At 35.4% G+C, this 23,270-nt stretch overlaps 3 pseudogenes; all 3 read right to left on the bottom strand.

The window, feature by feature from the left end:
- Window positions 1–518: 518 nt before the first annotated feature.
- On the bottom strand, window positions 519–1,121 carry LOC149804221 (MAP kinase-interacting serine/threonine-protein kinase 1 pseudogene; annotated as a pseudogene).
- Window positions 1,122–8,200: 7,079 nt separating this feature from the next.
- LOC149804220 (MAP kinase-interacting serine/threonine-protein kinase 1 pseudogene) lies at window positions 8,201–9,547 on the bottom strand (annotated as a pseudogene).
- A 6,390-nt stretch (window positions 9,548–15,937) lies between these two features.
- Window positions 15,938–16,906, bottom strand: LOC149804219 (MAP kinase-interacting serine/threonine-protein kinase 1 pseudogene; annotated as a pseudogene).
- Window positions 16,907–23,270: the final 6,364 nt, after the last annotated feature.

The raw sequence follows: 23,270 nt of genomic DNA, 5'->3' as shown, positions 1-23,270 counted from the left end.
TTAAGCATCAGAGAACATTTTACATTCCACCAACCTCATTCATGAATAACAGCACAATTATAAAATCAAAGCACTCGTTGATTATTAACACAAATACTGAATAATCTCTCCTTTCAAAGACATTCAGAACCATGAATTGGTATTAACGATCATATAAAATTCAGTCGTATTTTATTACAACAATCAGCATTTTACAGAATAAAAGTCAATTACATTTTAGCAACAATTCAACGAAAGTGATATATGCACATATATACTCCGGACAATTTGTTTCATCTACATTATAAGAGATGAAAACTCTTTAGGTTGTATAATCCCACCCACCCACTCTTAAAATGTACTCTTCGAAACAAGACAATCTGGATTGATGAAAATCAGAACAAATCCTAAACTTTTCATCAAAGGCAGCATATTTTGAACAAACAGTCCTTATCGTAAACTTGATGTAGCAAAGTTAGTCACGTGTTTGTAATTATTTTCAAAATAAAAGTTATTCAGATGAAAATATCACTAAATAACTATTTGTCCTGTGAATGACTGATGCCCGGCAGTGTACAGCCACTATCGAATTCTGTTGAACGAACATTGGTTCCGGGCACCAAACTTGACTGATGTTTTGTCAAGCTGGAAGCAGATGGGGACATTTTCAATGGTGGTACTACAATTTCTTCAAAATTGATTTCATCGTTTTCTTTTCCCTCATTTTCGTCATTATAAGGATAACTTGGCGGCTTGTGAATAATTAGATGCTGCTGCAGCATGCGGTTGATTGAAATAGCAGTCTCAGCAAATGGCTCCAAATCCTTGGTACTGCTATTCCTAGAAAGCATTGTTGGTGTAGCAAGAGAAGTAGCAGCCGGTGGGCAAGATACCCAGGGGTGGTTCAAGACCTGCTCGGTAGAATAACGCTTGCGTGGATCTCGCACCAGCAAGTGACGAATGAGGTCTTTGGCACTGTCTGAGATTACACTCCAATCGTTTTCTGGAAACTCATAAACATCATTTTTGATGCTGCTGAAAAGCAAGTCCTGGCAGTCCCGACACATCACATCACTGTTCCACCCACAACCACCTCCACAGTCGCCATAAAATGGATGGTAACCGCACAGCATGATGTACATGATTATTCCCAGGCTCTAGAGATCACATTTCTTGTCATAGGATAAGGATTCACCAAGCCAAACTTCAACAACTTCAGGAGCCATATAATCTGCTGTGCCGACTGGCGTCAGGAGATCTGGCGTGGAACACATATCCTTCTGACTTTCAACAGGCACACCACTTGCCAAGTCAAAATCACATATTCGTATCGGGAATATTTCTTTCTTTTCACACAATATGTTTTCTAGCTTTAGATCCCTGTGGACTATTCCTTTATTGTGGAGGAAATCCAAGGCTCGTGTGATGCATTTCACTATTAAACTGGCTTCTGTCTCAGTCAGATGACCCCTTCTCTCAATATTGTCAAACAAGGTTCCTCCCAACATCTTGTCAAAGACCAAATAAAATCGACCTTCTTCTTCAAAGTATTCATAAAGCTGTAAGATGTTCTCCTGACCTTGACATAAGTTGTATATTTCTATTTCTTTGAAGACTTTGCTGCTGGATCGGATCGTGTTGTTTTTAATGATCTTTACAGCATATTCTTTGCTGTTGGAAATATTTATAAATGTCTGCACTGAATCAATAGTACCATTTCCTAAGATTTCTCCTGTTGGTCTGTACAAATCATGAAATTTTGTAACAGGAATATCAGCTGCCCTTTTTGTCTTCTTTAGGAGTCTTGGTGTATTACAATTTAAACTTGCGTTTTTCTCTGCATCCCGTAAATTATGGCTTTCCATGTCCCTAAAATCGTTATCCATCTCTATATTCAGTCCGTTTAAAGTACCGTAATGTCAGCACCTTTTATATATGTGATCGGTTGATGACAATTAGCTTCCTGATTGGCTCGTGTCATCCTGTCGATACGACTAAAATTCAACAGTATTCAAATAAATCCCCTACTGACACTGAGTAAGCACTTAATTAGGCACTCACGGAAGTTCCTCTGGCCTCGCTGTGATGATTGATTCACACCTTGGAATGGAAGAGTACAGTTATAAAGTGGAAACAATTACTAGAACAAACGAAAACAAGAAATTTGTTTAACAAGCTTTTAGTTGATATTTATTTCTTTACAGTGCTATCACGAATAGTCATTTGCCAAAAACATAATTGATCGATGTTTTCTTATTTTATGAGAAAATATTTTCATAAAGAAATTCTTTTAAATCTTATATTTCTGTTAGTAACATGTACCATCTATCATTGATTCAACATAGATGATCGCCTGGCTAGTCTATGCAATGAAATAATGTTTCTGTCTAATATTCAATTTCAAAAATACTTCTAAAATCTCTTTCTTTCTCTCTCTTTGTCAAATTCAAAACAACTTTTAACAAGCTTTTTGGTTGTACAAAATCCGAAAACATCGCAGTCTTTAAGTTATATATGAAGATGTTTATTTTCCTTCAATAAATATTATTGAAAGTAGACTATAGTTATTTTCAAATGGCATCGTTAATGGTAACCGATGTGGTATCTAAAATGCATTTCTGCAAACAACTTGAAAAATGGTTCAAGATAATTGATATGCACGGGCTTCCATATATTTATAACGTCCTTTTTTTCTTCCTTGCAACCATTGCAAATTCAAGGCTTTCATACTTAAGTATTGTCGGGACTCCAGCAGTGTCCAGGAGTTGTCTTTCACTGAATAATACTATGTATCTAGCTTATAGCCATACGATTTTTATTTTAATAATAAACAAAAACTTATTCAAGATAAATGAAAACTTTTTATACAAGTATATGAGAACAAACAATTTCACATGCGCTTGATATAATTTCGATGATCGTATGAATTAGAGGTCTTTCTTTTTTATTTAACGCTCCCATTAACCCTGTTTCGTCAGACAAAGCACGCGGTCCAAAGATGATCAATTTGTTTCATGGTATGATAAAAACTATATAAATGAAGTACTCTTGTGCACCTTAAAACATATCTAATCGTTTGGCTTTCATTATTGATGTTACATAATCAACTAAAACTTTATTTATATATATTGCTGTCATTAATCTCATTTGTAATTTAGAGGTTATTTTGCGTCGATGCCCAAAAATGTATCCCTTATTGCACCAGTAATTCTATAACGGTCAGTTGCTGTTTGCGGACAACGCAGTATTGTGTGGATTTAGAATCAGTGTATTGACCATACAAATGGCAAGGCGGAATCATACGTATACTATGTTTTTTAAAGGCCATCTCGCCAGTGATCCAAACGTCATGTAGGTGAATAAACATCACGCTTTGTTAAAAGCAGACGAGATAGCTTCCCATCTCTTCCGTATTCCATCCCAATATAGATTCCGATTACTAGTCTCCGATTGTGCTTACATAGGTATCGGTACAAATAAATGTATACGGCCTCCCAGGTATATTGGGTATTATCTGTAAAGTGCCTTATTCTAAAAGGGGTTCGTTACAGTGAAAATTAGGAGTATTCGTCCATGAATCAAAGGATGACGCTTCTAACCTGTAACAATATAACACAAGGGAAGACACGAGTCCCCACCGCTCGGTAGGTCCGACTCTGTTAGTTTATCCTAATAGCGTCTGCTAATCTCCAACGTAAGCCAGTCGTAATCAAGAAGAGTTCATTTTTCACGATTGACCGAAAGGTAAGATCCGAAAAACTGCGCACTCGATGTTGTTCGGATCTTACCTTTCGTTCACTGGTGAAATCCAAGACTATTCGAATGCAAACGGCACTGCCTGCCATTAGTTGTCCAAACGTCAAAATCGGCGAACAATTATTGAATTTTCTCCAAGATGTCTCATACTGAACGAAGTGTGTCGAGCAGTTTTGAAAATTGAACTATTCTTGATTACCACTGGCTGAAGGTGGAAATTAGCAGACGCAATTAGGATAAACTAGCATGGTTGGAACTACCGATAGGTGCGAACTCGTGTCTTTTTCTTGTATTATATTGTTACAGGATTGAACATTCATACCCTGATTCAATGGCGGATACTCCTAAGTTTTCTTCGTAACGAACAACTGTGCCTTATTCTACTTAAAATATATATTGTGTGTTTGTGATGCAAATAGCATAGTCCCAGTCCCACTTCATTTTGCGGTTTATATAAGAAGATCCCGTTGGATATAACGTATTCTACGGATCCATATAAACAGAATAATTTATATTTCAATCTCAATTCATAAAATAATCCTGGTCTCAGTTTTGGTTAAGACCCTACAAAAATATTATATCAACGACAACTACAAAGTCACCTTCTTGAACCCAAAATAACCAAATTATATGACTTAAACTCCCCCAATATTTCAACAACAAAAAACACCTGCAAAATAAATTCCTATACACCATCACTAGATATGTGTGTTTTAAAATCATACACGACATTTTACCTGTAAAACACATATTTTTTAAAAATATTCCCTAATTCAAGTTATGCACTTTTTTTTGCGGTGGGACTGAAATCACTGACCATTTAATTTTCGAATGCAATTTAATACTCGCTTTACAACAGCTCATAATTAAATGGCTGAAAAAAACTCTCGAAACTCCTTCGGTACTTTTTACATTCCTTAAATTTGGTCTTATCCTAAGTTTCTTCTATGGGGCCTTGTTTCCGGAACCTGAAATCGCGGACTTGTGGCTTTTATTATGCGCTGGATACAAATATGCTATATGGATTAAATGTATCCATGCATATTATCATAAAGAAGTGGTAACCAGTAACACCTTGCTATTTTTCTTTCTCTCTTGCCTAAAATGTAGAATCAGAGCTGACATTTCCAGACTTAACCTTCTTCACTTTATTGACAAATGGTGTCTAGCTGGGTTATTATGTTCTCTTTAAATTTGTTAAATAGTAAGTGGCATAAGTCTAGAATAATACTCACTACTTACCTTTTTCTTTAAATATATCCAATTATGTATCCTTTTCTAATCTCCTGATTCTTTAGTACACCGTCTTTTTGCCTGCATGTTTCAACCCACGTTTACCGGTCAACACGTTAATTCAAGAATACCCCAAGCCGCACGTGTTAACACTATCTCTTCTTTTCGCACGAGCTTTTTCTGTACTTTACCTTGTCTATCCTTTTAACATGACCTTTCACGCTTATACAATTTTGTATACACTTTGTATTTCAATCAATACTATATCTCTAAATTTAAAACTTGAATAGTAATTTCATTTGTTTTAAATTCTATGTAAAGTTATTATGTTAATTGATAAGTAGACGTAAAATAATTTATTATTATAAATTCCTCGCCTATACGTTAGCTAGAAACTTACGTATTATGTAAAATTAGTATAAGCGTTTTACAACGTATGTATGAGCAGTAAGTGTGTGTGTGTGTGTGTAAGTATGTGTGTGTGTATATGAGGGTACGGGTGAGCGGATATGTCTAATATGGGTGCATATAGGAGTATCTGTGTCACTTGCACATTTCAACATGTACATATTAAATAAGGATTTCATGAAAAGAAAAGAATGTTTATCATTGGTTCTATCAAATCTATTTTTGTGTTACATAATCAATTTGGCAATAAATGTAGGTCTTATAGGCTTGTAAGAATTCCATTAGGTTTAGAGAACCTATGACCAAATTTCTATCTGTTCCTCAACTTTCTTTAATATTTGGTTGTAATTAAGTTCGTCTAAATTCTTTCCATAAAATATTCCTAAAGCCTTCACTTGTTGTTTGATTCAATTTGGGGGAGCTCCTGGGTCATTTGCCCGCCAATTTCCAATTAATTGCTATTATTTTCAATATTCTTATATAATGTTTCAATTGCAATAACATATAGTAAAATTGACAGTGGAAAATTTGTGTGTTGAGGGCTCTCAACCTCCTCACTCTCGCTCACTATTATTTTAGACTCAATGAGCGGATTTGTTTTATGCTAGAAACTTGGTTCTTCCATAAATAAATATGGGGTGGTAGGTTTTTGTGTTTCGTTTGCTTTGTTGTTTTCCTTTTTTACCCTTTGCCCCCTTCTTCTCACGTGCACTCGTATTTGTATAACTAGTCCATTATGTGGACGTGGATTGAGAAGTTTTAGGACCGTTTGAGCTTCCAACCTCAATTTCGCACTGCATACCCAGTATGACCTGGTTCGATGTTGCGGCATTTCAGTGGGGTGGGTTTCCTGAGATCTGTTCCATCTCTCCCCCAGGATCTGGAACCCTCTGACGATCATAGGCCATTTCATCAATCATTACTGAGTTTTGAGGCATGTTTTCTTGTTGTTGTACCGGTTATGGACAATCCGTTGGTGGGAGGCCCGTGGTACCACACCTGCTACAGTTACGAAACTGATGGCATCATCTATACCATGATTTGATACCAAATCCCATAATGTATGTAAAAAGAGGCACCCTCCTGGCGTCCTCCGACATGTACAGCAGCCTAACTCATGTGAATACTGAAGGAAAGCCCCAGACTGTGGTCATCCTTTCCTTCAAAACTTTTACTCCAAACTTTTGTTCTACTTTGAGCCTTAACTCTCAGTTTGGGACCCCTTTATGAAAAGTGTAATGTCCTTAAAGCAGCGGAGCTTGTGAGAATTACCAATTACAGGTGGTTTCTATATCTCACCCGTAGCACTGCATGCAAACATTGTTGTGTGGAAAGACAAACTATACTTAAATATATGTATGCAATGATAATTATCTGCCGAAAATCATTTGAGTGAATCTGATTTTTAGAAAACTTCTTTGTCGGTCTGCATCCTCAAAGCATCAAAAGCGATATCATGTCTGTTTAATAAAGCTCTGATAGTTTAGTTTTTAAAAGAACAAGTAAACAATATTCTGTTCATCATGTCTACAAAAGAATAGCATCAATCACAAGTAGATAATCAGCACATAAGCACGGTATTTAGTAAATGGCTCACCAATAAACATGTAATTATTTATTCAATGTAATTAGCCATAACAGTTAGTTCCTTTGAATCGTGCAAACATTTCAGATTATCCTATTGTCAGACTTAATCCATGTCGCCGCTTGTGTCAAGTGTTGTTTTAAGCACGTATGCCTTGGGGACATTTTCCGAATCCTTATTTCACAGCTCAAACCACAACACTACCAATTAAACGGAACAAATCTGTTTAAGCGTGAGTCAGAAATTTAGTAGCTACATATATTTCCCAAGTATCAAATGAGTTTCGATTTATTGGGTATGTTAAAACTAAAAATTGAAATTTGGGGTAGAAATTTGTACATGTGTACATAGCTGAGTTGTTTCGTTTCTTCTAATATAATTTTTCTGATAGATAGATAGACAGAGAGAGAGATTATTGAAAATTACAAATCACATCTAATACAAAATTTAATTTCACAAAGGAAAACAATATTTCATAGAAATGGGACTTTTTATTAAAAAATGCAATTCTCCAATATATCTATTTGTTATAACTTACAAGTGTCCGATAAATGAGAATGAAATATAATTGCGAAATACACTGAAGAAAAAAATCAAGATGCTAGTATGAATTTAGTTAATGAAGAAATATTAGAAATCAAACTGAGTAAGATTTACATATTAACACCTGGTGATATACTGGCACTTTAGATATAAAATATCACTATTTTGACACGTCATTTTAAGCATCAGAGAACATTTTACATTCCACCAACCTCATTCATGAATAACAGCACAATTATAAAATCAAAGCACTCGTTGATTATTAACACAAATACTGAATAATCTCTCCTTTCAAAGACATTCAGAACCATGAATTGGTATTAACGATCATATAAAATTCAGTCGTATTTTATTACAACAATCAGCATTTTACAGAATAAAAGTCAATTACAATTTAGCAACAATTCAACGAAAGTGATATATGCACATATATACTCCGGACAATTTGTTTCATCTACATTATAAGAGATGAAAACTCTTTAGGTTGTATAATCCCACCCACCCACTCTTAAAATGTACTCTTCGAAACAAGACAATCTGGATTGATGAAAATCAGAACAAATCCTAAACTTTTCATCAAAGGCAGCATATTTTGAATAATCAGTCCTTATCGTAAACTTGATGTAGCAAAGTTAGTCACGTGTTTGTAATTATTTTCAAAATAAAAGTTATTCAGATGAAAATATCACTAAATAACTATTCGTCCTGTGAATGACTGATGCCCGGCAGTGTACAGCCACTATCGAATTCTGTTGAACGAACATTGGTTCCGGGCACCAAACTTGACTGATGTTTTGTCAAGCTGGAAGCAGATGGGGACAATTTTAATGGTGGTACTACAATTTCTTCAAAATTGATTTCATCGTTTTCATTTCCCTCATTTTCGTCATTATAAGGATAACTTGGCGGCTTGTGAATAATTAGATGCTGCTGCAGCATGCGGTTGATTGAAATAGCAGTCTCAGCAAATGGCTCCAAATCCTTGGTACTGCTATTCCTAGAAAGCATTGTTGGTGTAGCAAGAGAAGTAGCAGCCGGTGGGCAAGATACCCAGGGGTGGTTCAAGACCTGCTCGGTAGAATAACGCTTGCGTGGATCTCGCACCAGCAAGTGACGAATGAGGTCTTTGGCACTGTCTGAGATTACACTCCAATCGTTTTCTGGAAACTCATAAACATCATTTTTGATGCTGCTGAAAAGCATGTCCTGGCAGTCCCGACACATCACATCACTGTTCCACCCACAACCACCTCCACAGTCGCCATAAAATGGATGGTAACCGCACAGCATGATGTACATGATTATTCCCAGGCTCCAGAGATCACATTTCTTGTCATAGGATAAGGATTCACCAAGCCAAACTTTAACAACTTCAGGAGCCATATAATCTGCTGTGCCGACTGGCGTCAGGAGATCTGGCGTGGAACACATATCCTTCTGACTTTCAACAGGCACACCACTTGCCAAGTCAAAATCACATATTCGTATCGGGAATATTTCTTTCTTTTCACACAATATGTTTTCTAGCTTTAGATCCCTGTGGACTATTCCTTTATTGTGGAGGAAATCCAAGGCTCGTGTGATGCATTTCACTATTAAACTGGCTTCTGTCTCAGTCAGATGACCCCTTCTCTCAATATTGTCAAACAAGGTTCCTCCCAACATCTTGTCAAAGACCAAATAAAATCGACCTTCTTCTTCAAAGTATTCATAAAGCTGTAAGATGTTCTCCTGACCTTGACATAAGTTGTATATTTCTATTTCTTTGAAGACTTTGCTGCTGGATCGGATCGTGTTGTTTTTAATGATCTTTACAGCATATTCTTTGCTGTTGGAAATATTTATAAATGTCTGCACTGAATCAATAGTACCATTTCCTAAGATTTCTCCTGTTGGTCTGTACAAATCATGAAATTTTGTAACAGGAATATCAGCTGCCCTTTTTGTCTTCTTTAGGAGTCTTGGTGTATTACGATTTAAACTTGCGTTTTTCTCTGCATCCCGTAAATTATGGCTTTCCATGTCCTTAAAATCGTTATCCATCTCTATATTCAGTCCGTTTAAAGTACCGTAATGTCAGCACCTTTTATATATGTGATCGGTTGATGACAATTAGCTTCCTGATTGGCTCGTGTCATCCTGTCGATACGACTAAAATTCAACAGTATTCAAATAAATCCCCTACTGACACTGAGTAAGCACTTAATTAGGCACTCACGGCAGTTCCTCTGGCCTCGCTGTGATGATTGATTCACACCTTGGAATGGAAGAGTACATATCACAGTTATAAAGTGGAAACAATTACTAGAACAAACGAAAACAAGAAATTTGTTTAACAAGCTTTTAGTTGATATTTATTTCTTTACAGTGCTATCACGAATAGTCATTTGCCAAAAACATAATTGATCGATGTTTTCTTATTTTATGAGAAAATATTTTCATAAAGAAATTCTTTTAAATCTTATATTTCTGTTAGTAACATGTACCATCTATCATTGATTCAACATAGATGATCGCCTGGCTAGTCTATGCAATGAAATAATGTTTCTGTCTAATATTCAATTTCAAAAATACTTCTAAAATCTCTTTCTTTCTCTCTCTTTGTCAAATTCAAAACAACTTTTAACAAGCTTTTTGGTTGTACAAAATCCGAAAACATCGCAGTCTTTAAGTTATATATGAAGATGTTTATTTTCCTTCAATAAATATTATTGAAAGTAGACTATAGTTATTTTCAAATGGCATCGTTAATGGTAACCGATGTGGTATCTAAAATGCATTTCTGCAAACAACTTGAAAAATGGTTCAAGATAATTGATATGCACGGGCTTCCATATATTTATAACGTCCTTTTTTTCTTCCTTGCAACCATTGCAAATTCAAGGCTTTCATACTTAAGTATTGTCGGGACTCCAGCAGTGTCCAGGAGTTGTCTTTCACTGAATAATACTATGTATCTAGCTTATAGCCATACGATTTTTATTTTAATAATAAACAAAAACTTATTCAAGATAAATGAAAACTTTTTATACAAGTATATGAGAACAAACAATTTCACATGCGCTTGATATAATTTCGATGATCGTATGAATTAGAGGTCTTTCTTTTTTATTTAACGCTCCCATTAACCCTGTTTCGTCAGACAAAGCACGCGGTCCAAAGATGATCAATTTGTTTCATGGTATGATAAAAACTATATAAATGAAGTACTCTTGTGCACCTTAAAACATATCTAATCGTTTGGCTTTCATTATTGATGTTACATAATCAACTAAAACTTTATTTATATATATTGCTGTCATTAATCTCATTTGTAATTTAGAGGTTATTTTGCGTCGATGCCCAAAAATGTATCCCTTATTGCACCAGTAATTCTATAACGGTCAGTTGCTGTTTGCGGACAACGCAGTATTGTGTGGATTTAGAATCAGTGTATTGACCATACAAATGGCAAGGCGGAATCATACGTATACTATGTTTTTTAAAGGCCATCTCGCCAGTGATCCAAACGTCATGTAGGTGAATAAACATCACGCTTTGTTAAAAGCAGACGAGATAGCTTCCCATCTCTTCCGTATTCCATCCCAATATAGATTCCGATTACTAGTCTCCGATTGTGCTTACATAGGTATCGGTACAAATAAATGTATGCGGCCTCCCAGGTATATTGGGTATTATCTGTAAAGTGCCTTATTCTAAAAGGGGTTCGTTACAGTGAAAATTAGGAGTATTCGTCCATGAATCAAAGGATGACGCTTCTAACCTGTAACAATATAACACAAGGGAAGACACGAGTCCCCACCGCTCGGTAGGTCCGACTCTGTTAGTTTATCCTAATAGCGTCTGCTAATCTCCAACGTAAGCCAGTCGTAATCAAGAAGAGTTCATTTTTCACGATTGACCGAAAGGTAAGATCCGAAAAACTGCGCACTCGATGTTGTTCGGATCTTACCTTTCGTTCACTGGTGAAATCCAAGACTATTCGAATGCAAACGGCACTGCCTGCCATTAGTTGTCCAAACGTCAAAATCGGCGAACAATTATTGAATTTTCTCCAAGATGTCTCATACTGAACGAAGTGTGTCGAGCAGTTTTGAAAATTGAACTATTCTTGATTACCACTGGCTGAAGGTGGAAATTAGCAGACGCAATTAGGATAAACTAGCATGGTTGGAACTACCGATAGGTGCGAACTCGTGTCTTTTTCTTGTATTATATTGTTACAGGATTGAACATTCATACCCTGATTCAATGGCGGATACTCCTAAGTTTTCTTCGTAACGAACAACTGTGCCTTATTCTACTTAAAATATATATTGTGTGTTTGTGATGCAAATAGCATAGTCCCAGTCCCAATTCATTTTGCGGTTTATATAAGAAGATCCCGTTGGATATAACGTATTCTACGGATCCATATAAACAGAATAATTTATATTTCAATCTCAATTCATAAAATAATCCTGGTCTCAGTTTTGGTTAAGACCCTACAAAAATATTATATCAACGACAACTACAAAGTCACCTTCTTGAACCCAAAATAACCAAATTATATGACTTAAACTCCCCCAATATTTCAACAACAAAAAACACCTGCAAAATAAATTCCTATACACCATCACTAGATATGTGTGTTTTAAAATCATACACGACATTTTACCTGTAAAACACATATTTTTTAAAAATATTCCCTAATTCAAGTTATGCACTTTTTTTTGCGGTGGGACTGAAATCACTGACCATTTAATTTTCGAATGCAATTTAATACTCGCTTTACAACAGCTCATAATTAAATGGCTGAAAAAAAACTCTCGAAACTCCTTCGGTACTTTTTACATTCCTTAAATTTGGTCTTATCCTAAGTTTCTTCTATGGGGCCTTGTTTCCGGAACCTGAAATCGCGGACTTGTGGCTTTTATTATGCGCTGGATACAAATATGCTATATGGATTAAATGTATCCATGCATATTATCATAAAGAAGTGGTAACCAGTAACACCTTGCTATTCTTCTTTCTCTCTTGCCTAAAATGTAGAATCAGAGCTGACATTTCCAGACTTAACCTTCTTCACTTTATTGACAAATGGTGTCTAGCTGGGTTATTATGTTCTCTTTAAATTTGTTAAATAGTAAGTGGCATAAGTCTAGAATAATACTCACTACTTACCTTTTTCTTTAAATATATCCAATTATGTATCCTTTTCTAATCTCCTGATTCTTTAGTACACCGTCTTTTTGCCTGCATGTTTCAACCCACGTTTACCGGTCAACACGTTAATTCAAGAATACCCCAAGCCGCACGTGTTAACACTATCTCTTCTTTTCGCACGAGCTTTTTCTGTACTTTACCTTGTCTATCCTTTTAACATGACCTTTCACGCTTATACAATTTTGTATACACTTTGTATTTCAATCAATACTATATCTCTAAATTTAAAACTTGAATAGTAATTTCATTTGTTTTAAATTCTATGTAAAGTTATTATGTTAATTGATAAGTAGACGTAAAATAATTTATTATTATAAATTCCTCGCCTATACGTTAGCTAGAAACTTACGTATTATGTAAAATTAGTATAAGCGTTTTACAACGTATGTATGAGCAGTAAGTGTGTGTGTGTGTGTGTAAGTATGTGTGTGTATATGAGGGTACGGGTGAGCGGATATGTCTAATATGGGTGCATATAGGAGTATCTGTGTCACTTGCACATTTCAACATGTACATATTAAATAAGGATTTCATGAAAAGAAAAGAATGTTTATCATTGGTTCTATCAAATCTATTTTTGTGTTACATAATCAATTTGGCAATAAATGTAGGTCTTATAGGCTTGTAAGAATTCCATTAGGTTTAGAGAACCTATGACCAAATTTCTATCTGTTCCTCAACTTTCTTTAATATTTGGTTGTAATTAAGTTCGTCTAAATTCTTTCCATAAAATATTCCTAAAGCCTTCACTTGTTGTTTGATTCAATTTGGGGGAGCTCCTGGGTCATTTGCCCGCCAATTTCCAATTAATTGCTATTATTTTCAATATTCTTATATAATGTTTCAATTGCAATAACATATAGTAAAATTGACAGTGGAAAATTTGTGTGTTGAGGGCTCTCAACCTCCTCACTCTCGCTCACTATTATTTTAGACTCGATGAGCGGATTTGTTTTATGCTAGAAACTTGGTTCTTCCATAAATAAATATGGGGTGGTAGGTTTTTGTGTTTCGTTTGCTTTGTTGTTTTCTTTTTTTACCCTTTGCCCCCTTCTTCTCACGTGCACTCGTATTTGTATAACTAGTCCATTATGTGGACGTGGATTGAGAAGTTTTAGGACCGTTTGAGCTTCCAACCTCAATTTCGCACTGCATACCCAGTATGACCTGGTTCGATGTTGCGGCATTTCAGTGGGGTGGGTTTCCTGAGATCTGTTCCATCTCTCCCCCAGGATCTGGAACCCTCTGACGATCATAGGCCATTTCATCAATCATTACTGAGTTTTGAGGCATGTTTTCTTGTTGTTGTACCGGTTATGGACAATCCGTTGGTGGGAGGCCCGTGGTACCACACCTGCTACAGTTACGAAACTGATGGCATCATCTATACCATGATTTGATACCAAATCCCATAATGTATGTAAAAAGAGGCACCCTCCTGGCGTCCTCCGACATGTACAGCAGCCTAACTCATGTAAATACTGAAGGAAAGCCCCAGACGGTGGTCATCCTTTCCTTCAAAACTTTTGCTCCAAACTTTTGTTCTACTTTGAGCCTTAACTCTCAGTTTGGGATCTCTAAGGGAAGACCAGAAAAGTGAATTTCAGTTAGTTTTCCCCAAGACCCCTTGATTAAAAGTATAATGTCCTTAAAGCAGCGGAGCTTGTGAGAATTACCAATTACAGGTGGTTTCTATATCTCACCCGTAGCACTGCATGCAAACATTGTTGTGTGGAAAGACAAACTATACTTAAATATATGTATGCAATGATAATTATCTGCCGAAAATCATTTGAGTGAATCTGAGTTTTAGAAAACTTCTTTGTCGGTCTGCATCCTCAAAGCATCAAAAGCGATATCATGTCTGTTTAATAAAGCTCTGATAGTTTAGTTTTTAAAAGAACAAGTAAACAATATTCTGTTCATCATGTCTACAAAAGAATAGCATCAATCACAAGTAGATAATCAACACATAAGCACGGTATTTAGTAAATGGCTCACCAATAAACATGTAATTATTTATTCAATGTAATTAGCCATAACAGTTAGTTCCTTTGAATCGTGCAAACATTTCAGATTATCCTATTGTCAGACTTAATCCATGTCGCCGCTTGTGTCAAGTGTTGTTTTAAGCACGTATGCCTTGGGGACATTTTCCGAATCCTTATTTCACAGCTCAAACCACAACACTACCAATTAAACGGAACAAATCTGTTTAAGCGTGAGTCAGAAATTTAGTAGCTACATATATTTCCCAAGTATCAAATGAGTTTCGATTTATTGGGTATGTTAAAACTAAAAATTGAAATTTGGGGTAGAAATTTGTACATGTGTACATAGCTGAGTTGTTTCGTTTCTTCTAATATAATTTTTCTGATAGATAGATAGACAGAGAGAGAGATTATTGAAAATTACAAATCACATCTAATACAAAATTTAATTTCACAAAGGAAAACAATATTTCATAGAAATGGGACTTTTTATTAAAAAATGCAATTCTCCAATATATCTATTTGTTATAACTTACAAGTGTCCGATAAATGAGAATGAAATATAATTGCGAAATACACTGAAGAAAAAAATCAAGATGCTAGTATGAATTTAGTTAATGAAGAAATATTAGAAATCAAACTGAGTAAGATTTACATATTAACACCTGGTGATATACTGGCACTTTAGATATAAAATATCACTATTTTGACACGTCATTTTAAGCATCAGAGAACATTTTACATTCCACCAACCTCATTCATGAATAACAGCACAATTATAAAATCAAAGCACTCGTTGATTATTAACACAAATACTGAATAATCTCTCCTTTCAAAGACATTCAGAACCATGAATTGGTATTAACGATCATATAAAATTCAGTCGTATTTTATTACAACAATCAGCATTTTACAGAATAAAAGTCAATTACAATTTAGCAACAATTCAACGAAAGTGATATATGCACATATATACTCCGGACAATTTGTTTCATCTACATTATAAGAGATGAAAACTCTTTAGGTTGTATAATCCCACCCACCCACTCTTAAAATGTACTCTTCGAAACAAGACAATCTGGATTGATGAAAATCAGAACAAATCCTAAACTTTTCATCAAAGGCAGCATATTTTGAATAATCAGTCCTTATCGTAAACTTGATGTAGCAAAGTTAGTCACGTGTTTGTAATTATTTTCAAAATAAAAGTTATTCAGATGAAAATATCACTAAATAACTATTCGTCCTGTGAATGACTGATGCCCGGCAGTGTACAGCCACTATCGAATTCTGTTGAACGAACATTGGTTCCGGGCACCAAACTTGACTGATGTTTTGTCAAGCTGGAAGCAGATGGGGACAATTTTAATGGTGGTACTACAATTTCTTCAAAATTGATTTCATCGTTTTCATTTCCCTCATTTTCGTCATTATAAGGATAACTTGGCGGCTTGTGAATAATTAGATGCTGCTGCAGCATGCGGTTGATTGAAATAGCAGTCTCAGCAAATGGCTCCAAATCCTTGGTACTGCTATTCCTAGAAAGCATTGTTGGTGTAGCAAGAGAAGTAGCAGCCGGTGGGCAAGATACCCAGGGGTGGTTCAAGACCTGCTCGGTAGAATAACGCTTGCGTGGATCTCGCACCAGCAAGTGACGAATGAGGTCTTTGGCACTGTCTGAGATTACACTCCAATCGTTTTCTGGAAACTCATAAACATCATTTTTGATGCTGCTGAAAAGCATGTCCTGGCAGTCCCGACACATCACATCACTGTTCCACCCACAACCACCTCCACAGTCGCCATAAAATGGATGGTAACCGCACAGCATGATGTACATGATTATTCCCAGGCTCCAGAGATCACATTTCTTGTCATAGGATAAGGATTCACCAAGCCAAACTTTAACAACTTCAGGAGCCATATAATCTGCTGTGCCGACTGGCGTCAGGAGATCTGGCGTGGAACACATATCCTTCTGACTTTCAACAGGCACACCACTTGCCAAGTCAAAATCACATATTCGTATCGGGAATATTTCTTTCTTTTCACACAATATGTCTTCTAGCTTTAGATCCCTGTGGACTATTCCTTTATTGTGGAGGAAATCCAAGGCTCGTGTGATGCATTTCACTATTAAACTGGCTTCTGTCTCAGTCAGATGACCCCTTCTCTCAATATTGTCAAACAAGGTTCCTCCCAACATCTTGTCAAAGACCAAATAAAATCGACCTTCTTCTTCAAAGTATTCATAAAGCTGTAAGATGTTCTCCTGACCTTGACATAAGTTGTATATTTCTATTTCTTTGAAGACTTTGCTGCTGGATCGGATCGTGTTGTTTTTAATGATCTTTACAGCATATTCTTTGCTGTTGGAAATATTTATAAATGTCTGCACTGAATCAATAGTACCATTTCCTAAGATTTCTCCTGTTGGTCTGTACAAATCATGAAATTTTGTAACAGGAATATCAGCTGCCCTTTTTGTCTTCTTTAGGAGTCTTGGTGTATTACGATTTAAACTTGCGTTTTTCTCTGCATCCCGTAAATTATGGCTTTCCATGTCCTTAAAATCGTTATCCATCTCTATATTCAGTCCGTTTAAAGTACCGTAATGTCAGCACCTTTTATATATGTGATCGGTTGATGACAATTAGCTTCCTGATTGGCTCGTGTCATCCTGTCGATACGACTAAAATTCAACAGTATTCAAATAAATCCCCTACTGACACTGAGTAAGCACTTAATTAGGCACTCACGGAAGTTCCTCTGGCCTCGCTGTGATGATTGATTCACACCTTGGAATGGAAGAGTACATATCACAGTTATAAAGTGGAAACAATTACTAGAACAAACGAAAACAAGAAATTTGTTTAACAAGCTTTTAGTTGATATTTATTTCTTTACAGTGCTATCACGAATAGTCATTTGCCAAAAACATAATTGATCGATGTTTTCTTATTTTATGAGAAAATATTTTCATAAAGAAATTCTTTTAAATCTTATATTTCTGTTAGTAACATGTACCATCTATCATTGATTCAACATAGATGATCGCCTGGCTAGTCTATGCAATGAAATAATGTTTCTGTCTAATATTCAATTTCAAAAATACTTCTAAAATCTCTTTCTTTCTCTCTCTTTGTCAAATTCAAAACAACTTTTAACAAGCTTTTTGGTTGTACAAAATCCGAAAACATCGCAGTCTTTAAGTTATATATGAAGATGTTTATTTTCCTTCAATAAATATTATTGAAAGTAGACTATAGTTATTTTCAAATGGCATCGTTAATGGTAACCGATGTGGTATCTAAAATGCATTTCTGCAAACAACTTGAAAAATGGTTCAAGATAATTGATATGCACGGGCTTCCATATATTTATAACGTCCTTTTTTTCTTCCTTGCAACCATTGCAAATTCAAGGCTTTCATACTTAAGTATTGTCGGGACTCCAGCAGTGTCCAGGAGTTGTCTTTCACTGAATAATACTATGTATCTAGCTTATAGCCATACGATTTTTATTTTAATAATAAACAAAAACTTATTCAAGATAAATGAAAACTTTTTATACAAGTATATGAGAACAAACAATTTCACATGCGCTTGATATAATTTCGATGATCGTATGAATTAGAGGTCTTTCTTTTTTATTTAACGCTCCCATTAACCCTGTTTCGTCAGACAAAGCACGCGGTCCAAAGATGATCAATTTGTTTCATGGTATGATAAAAACTATATAAATGAAGTACTCTTGTGCACCTTAAAACATATCTAATCGTTTGGCTTTCATTATTGATGTTACATAATCAACTAAAACTTTATTTATATATATTGCTGTCATTAATCTCATTTGTAATTTAGAGGTTATTTTGCGTCGATGCCCAAAAATGTATCCCTTATTGCACCAGTAATTCTATAACGGTCAGTTGCTGTTTGCGGACAACGCAGTATTGTGTGGATTTAGAATCAGTGTATTGACCATACAAATGGCAAGGCGGAATCATACGTATACTATGTTTTTTAAAGGCCATCTCGCCAGTGATCCAAACGTCATGTAGGTGAATAAACATCACGCTTTGTTAAAAGCAGACGAGATAGCTTCCCATCTCTTCCGTATTCCATCCCAATATAGATTCCGATTACTAGTCTCCGATTGTGCTTACATAGGTATCGGTACAAATAAATGTATACGGCCTCCCAGGTATATTGGGTATTATCTGTAAAGTGCCTTATTCTAAAAGGGGTTCGTTACAGTGAAAATTAGGAGTATTCGTCCATGAATCAAAGGATGACGCTTCTAACCTGTAACAATATAACACAAGGGAAGACACGAGTCCCCACCGCTCGGTAGGTCCGACTCTGTTAGTTTATCCTAATAGCGTCTGCTAATCTCCAACGTAAGCCAGTCGTAATCAAGAAGAGTTCATTTTTCACGATTGACCGAAAGGTAAGATCCGAAAAACTGCGCACTCGATGTTGTTCGGATCTTACCTTTCGTTCACTGGTGAAATCCAAGACTATTCGAATGCAAACGGCACTGCCTGCCATTAGTTGTCCAAACGTCAAAATCGGCGAACAATTATTGAATTTTCTCCAAGATGTCTCATACTGAACGAAGTGTGTCGAGCAGTTTTGAAAATTGAACTATTCTTGATTACCACTGGCTGAAGGTGGAAATTAGCAGACGCAATTAGGATAAACTAGCATGGTTGGAACTACCGATAGGTGCGAACTCGTGTCTTTTTCTTGTATTATATTGTTACAGGATTGAACATTCATACCCTGATTCAATGGCGGATACTCCTAAGTTTTCTTCGTAACGAACAACTGTGCCTTATTCTACTTAAAATATATATTGTGTGTTTGTGATGCAAATAGCATAGTCCCAGTCCCAATTCATTTTGCGGTTTATATAAGAAGATCCCGTTGGATATAACGTATTCTACGGATCCATATAAACAGAATAATTTATATTTCAATCTCAATTCATAAAATAATCCTGGTCTCAGTTTTGGTTAAGACCCTACAAAAATATTATATCAACGACAACTACAAAGTCACCTTCTTGAACCCAAAATAACCAAATTATATGACTTAAACTCCCCCAATATTTCAACAACAAAAAACACCTGCAAAATAAATTCCTATACACCATCACTAGATATGTGTGTTTTAAAATCATACACGACATTTTACCTGTAAAACACATATTTTTTAAAAATATTCCCTAATTCAAGTTATGCACTTTTTTTTGCGGTGGGACTGAAATCACTGACCATTTAATTTTCGAATGCAATTTAATACTCGCTTTACAACAGCTCATAATTAAATGGCTGAAAAAAACTCTCGAAACTCCTTCGGTACTTTTTACATTCCTTAAATTTGGTCTTATCCTAAGTTTCTTCTATGGGGCCTTGTTTCCGGAACCTGAAATCGCGGACTTGTGGCTTTTATTATGCGCTGGATACAAATATGCTATATGGATTAAATGTATCCATGCATATTATCATAAAGAAGTGGTAACCAGTAACACCTTGCTATTCTTCTTTCTCTCTTGCCTAAAATGTAGAATCAGAGCTGACATTTCCAGACTTAACCTTCTTCACTTTATTGACAAATGGTGTCTAGCTGGGTTATTATGTTCTCTTTAAATTTGTTAAATAGTAAGTGGCATAAGTCTAGAATAATACTCACTACTTACCTTTTTCTTTAAATATATCCAATTATGTATCCTTTTCTAATCTCCTGATTCTTTAGTACACCGTCTTTTTGCCTGCATGTTTCAACCCACGTTTACCGGTCAACACGTTAATTCAAGAATACCCCAAGCCGCACGTGTTAACACTATCTCTTCTTTTCGCACGAGCTTTTTCTGTACTTTACCTTGTCTATCCTTTTAACATGACCTTTCACGCTTATACAATTTTGTATACACTTTGTATTTCAATCAATACTATATCTCTAAATTTAAAACTTGAATAGTAATTTCATTTGTTTTAAATTCTATGTAAAGTTATTATGTTAATTGATAAGTAGACGTAAAATAATTTATTATTATAAATTCCTCGCCTATACGTTAGCTAGAAACTTACGTATTATGTAAAATTAGTATAAGCGTTTTACAACGTATGTATGAGCAGTAAGTGTGTGTGTGTGTGTGTAAGTATGTGTGTGTGTATATGAGGGTACGGGTGAGCGGATATGTCTAATATGGGTGCATATAGGAGTATCTGTGTCACTTGCACATTTCAACATGTACATATTAAATAAGGATTTCATGAAAAGAAAAGAATGTTTATCATTGGTTCTATCAAATCTATTTTTGTGTTACATAATCAATTTGGCAATAAATGTAGGTCTTATAGGCTTGTAAGAATTCCATTAGGTTTAGAGAACCTATGACCAAATTTCTATCTGTTCCTCAACTTTCTTTAATATTTGGTTGTAATTAAGTTCGTCTAAATTCTTTCCATAAAATATTCCTAAAGCCTTCACTTGTTGTTTGATTCAATTTGGGGGAGCTCCTGGGTCATTTGCCCGCCAATTTCCAATTAATTGCTATTATTTTCAATATTCTTATATAATGTTTCAATTGCAATAACATATAGTAAAATTGACAGTGGAAAATTTGTGTGTTGAGGGCTCTCAACCTCCTCACTCTCGCTCACTATTATTTTAGACTCAATGAGCGGATTTGTTTTATGCTAGAAACTTGGTTCTTCCATAAATAAATATGGGGTGGTAGGTTTTTGTGTTTCGTTTGCTTTGTTGTTTTCCTTTTTTACCCTTTGCCCCCTTCTTCTCACGTGCACTCGTATTTGTATAACTAGTCCATTATGTGGACGTGGATTGAGAAGTTTTAGGACCGTTTGAGCTTCCAACCTCAATTTCGCACTGCATACCCAGTATGACCTGGTTCGATGTTGCGGCATTTCAGTGGGGTGGGTTTCCTGAGATCTGTTCCATCTCTCCCCCAGGATCTGGAACCCTCTGACGATCATAGGCCATTTCATCAATCATTACTGAGTTTTGAGGCATGTTTTCTTGTTGTTGTACCGGTTATGGACAATCCGTTGGTGGGAGGCCCGTGGTACCACACCTGCTACAGTTACGAAACTGATGGCATCATCTATACCATGATTTGATACCAAATCCCATAATGTATGTAAAAAGAGGCACCCTCCTGGCGTCCTCCGACATGTACAGCAGCCTAACTCATGTGAATACTGAAGGAAAGCCCCAGACTGTGGTCATCCTTTCCTTCAAAACTTTTACTCCAAACTTTTGTTCTACTTTGAGCCTTAACTCTCAGTTTGGGACCCCTTTATGAAAAGTGTAATGTCCTTAAAGCAGCGGAGCTTGTGAGAATTACCAATTACAGGTGGTTTCTATATCTCACCCGTAGCACTGCATGCAAACATTGTTGTGTGGAAAGACAAACTATACTTAAATATATGTATGCAATGATAATTATCTGCCGAAAATCATTTGAGTGAATCTGATTTTTAGAAAACTTCTTTGTCGGTCTGCATCCTCAAAGCATCAAAAGCGATATCATGTCTGTTTAATAAAGCTCTGATAGTTTAGTTTTTAAAAGAACAAGTAAACAATATTCTGTTCATCATGTCTACAAAAGAATAGCATCAATCACAAGTAGATAATCAGCACATAAGCACGGTATTTAGTAAATGGCTCACCAATAAACATGTAATTATTTATTCAATGTAATTAGCCATAACAGTTAGTTCCTTTGAATCGTGCAAACATTTCAGATTATCCTATTGTCAGACTTAATCCATGTCGCCGCTTGTGTCAAGTGTTGTTTTAAGCACGTATGCCTTGGGGACATTTTCCGAATCCTTATTTCACAGCTCAAACCACAACACTACCAATTAAACGGAACAAATCTGTTTAAGCGTGAGTCAGAAATTTAGTAGCTACATATATTTCCCAAGTATCAAATGAGTTTCGATTTATTGGGTATGTTAAAACTAAAAATTGAAATTTGGGGTAGAAATTTGTACATGTGTACATAGCTGAGTTGTTTCGTTTCTTCTAATATAATTTTTCTGATAGATAGATAGACAGAGAGAGAGATTATTGAAAATTACAAATCACATCTAATACAAAATTTAATTTCACAAAGGAAAACAATATTTCATAGAAATGGGACTTTTTATTAAAAAATGCAATTCTCCAATATATCTATTTGTTATAACTTACAAGTGTCCGATAAATGAGAATGAAATATAATTGCGAAATACACTGAAGAAAAAAATCAAGATGCTAGTATGAATTTAGTTAATGAAGAAATATTAGAAATCAAACTGAGTAAGATTTACATATTAACACCTGGTGATATACTGGCACTTTAGATATAAAATATCACTATTTTGACACGTCATTTTAAGCATCAGAGAACATTTTACATTCCACCAACCTCATTCATGAATAACAGCACAATTATAAAATCAAAGCACTCGTTGATTATTAACACAAATACTGAATAATCTCTCCTTTCAAAGACATTCAGAACCATGAATTGGTATTAACGATCATATAAAATTC

This window comes from Sinohyriopsis cumingii, chromosome 2, assembly GCF_028554795.1.
Source record: "Sinohyriopsis cumingii isolate HCF-2022 chromosome 2, ASM2855479v2, whole genome shotgun sequence".
NCBI lineage: Eukaryota > Metazoa > Mollusca > Bivalvia > Unionida > Unionidae > Sinohyriopsis > Sinohyriopsis cumingii.
Note: the sequence above shows the minus strand (reverse complement) of the source record. Positions and strands in the feature narration are given on the sequence as shown.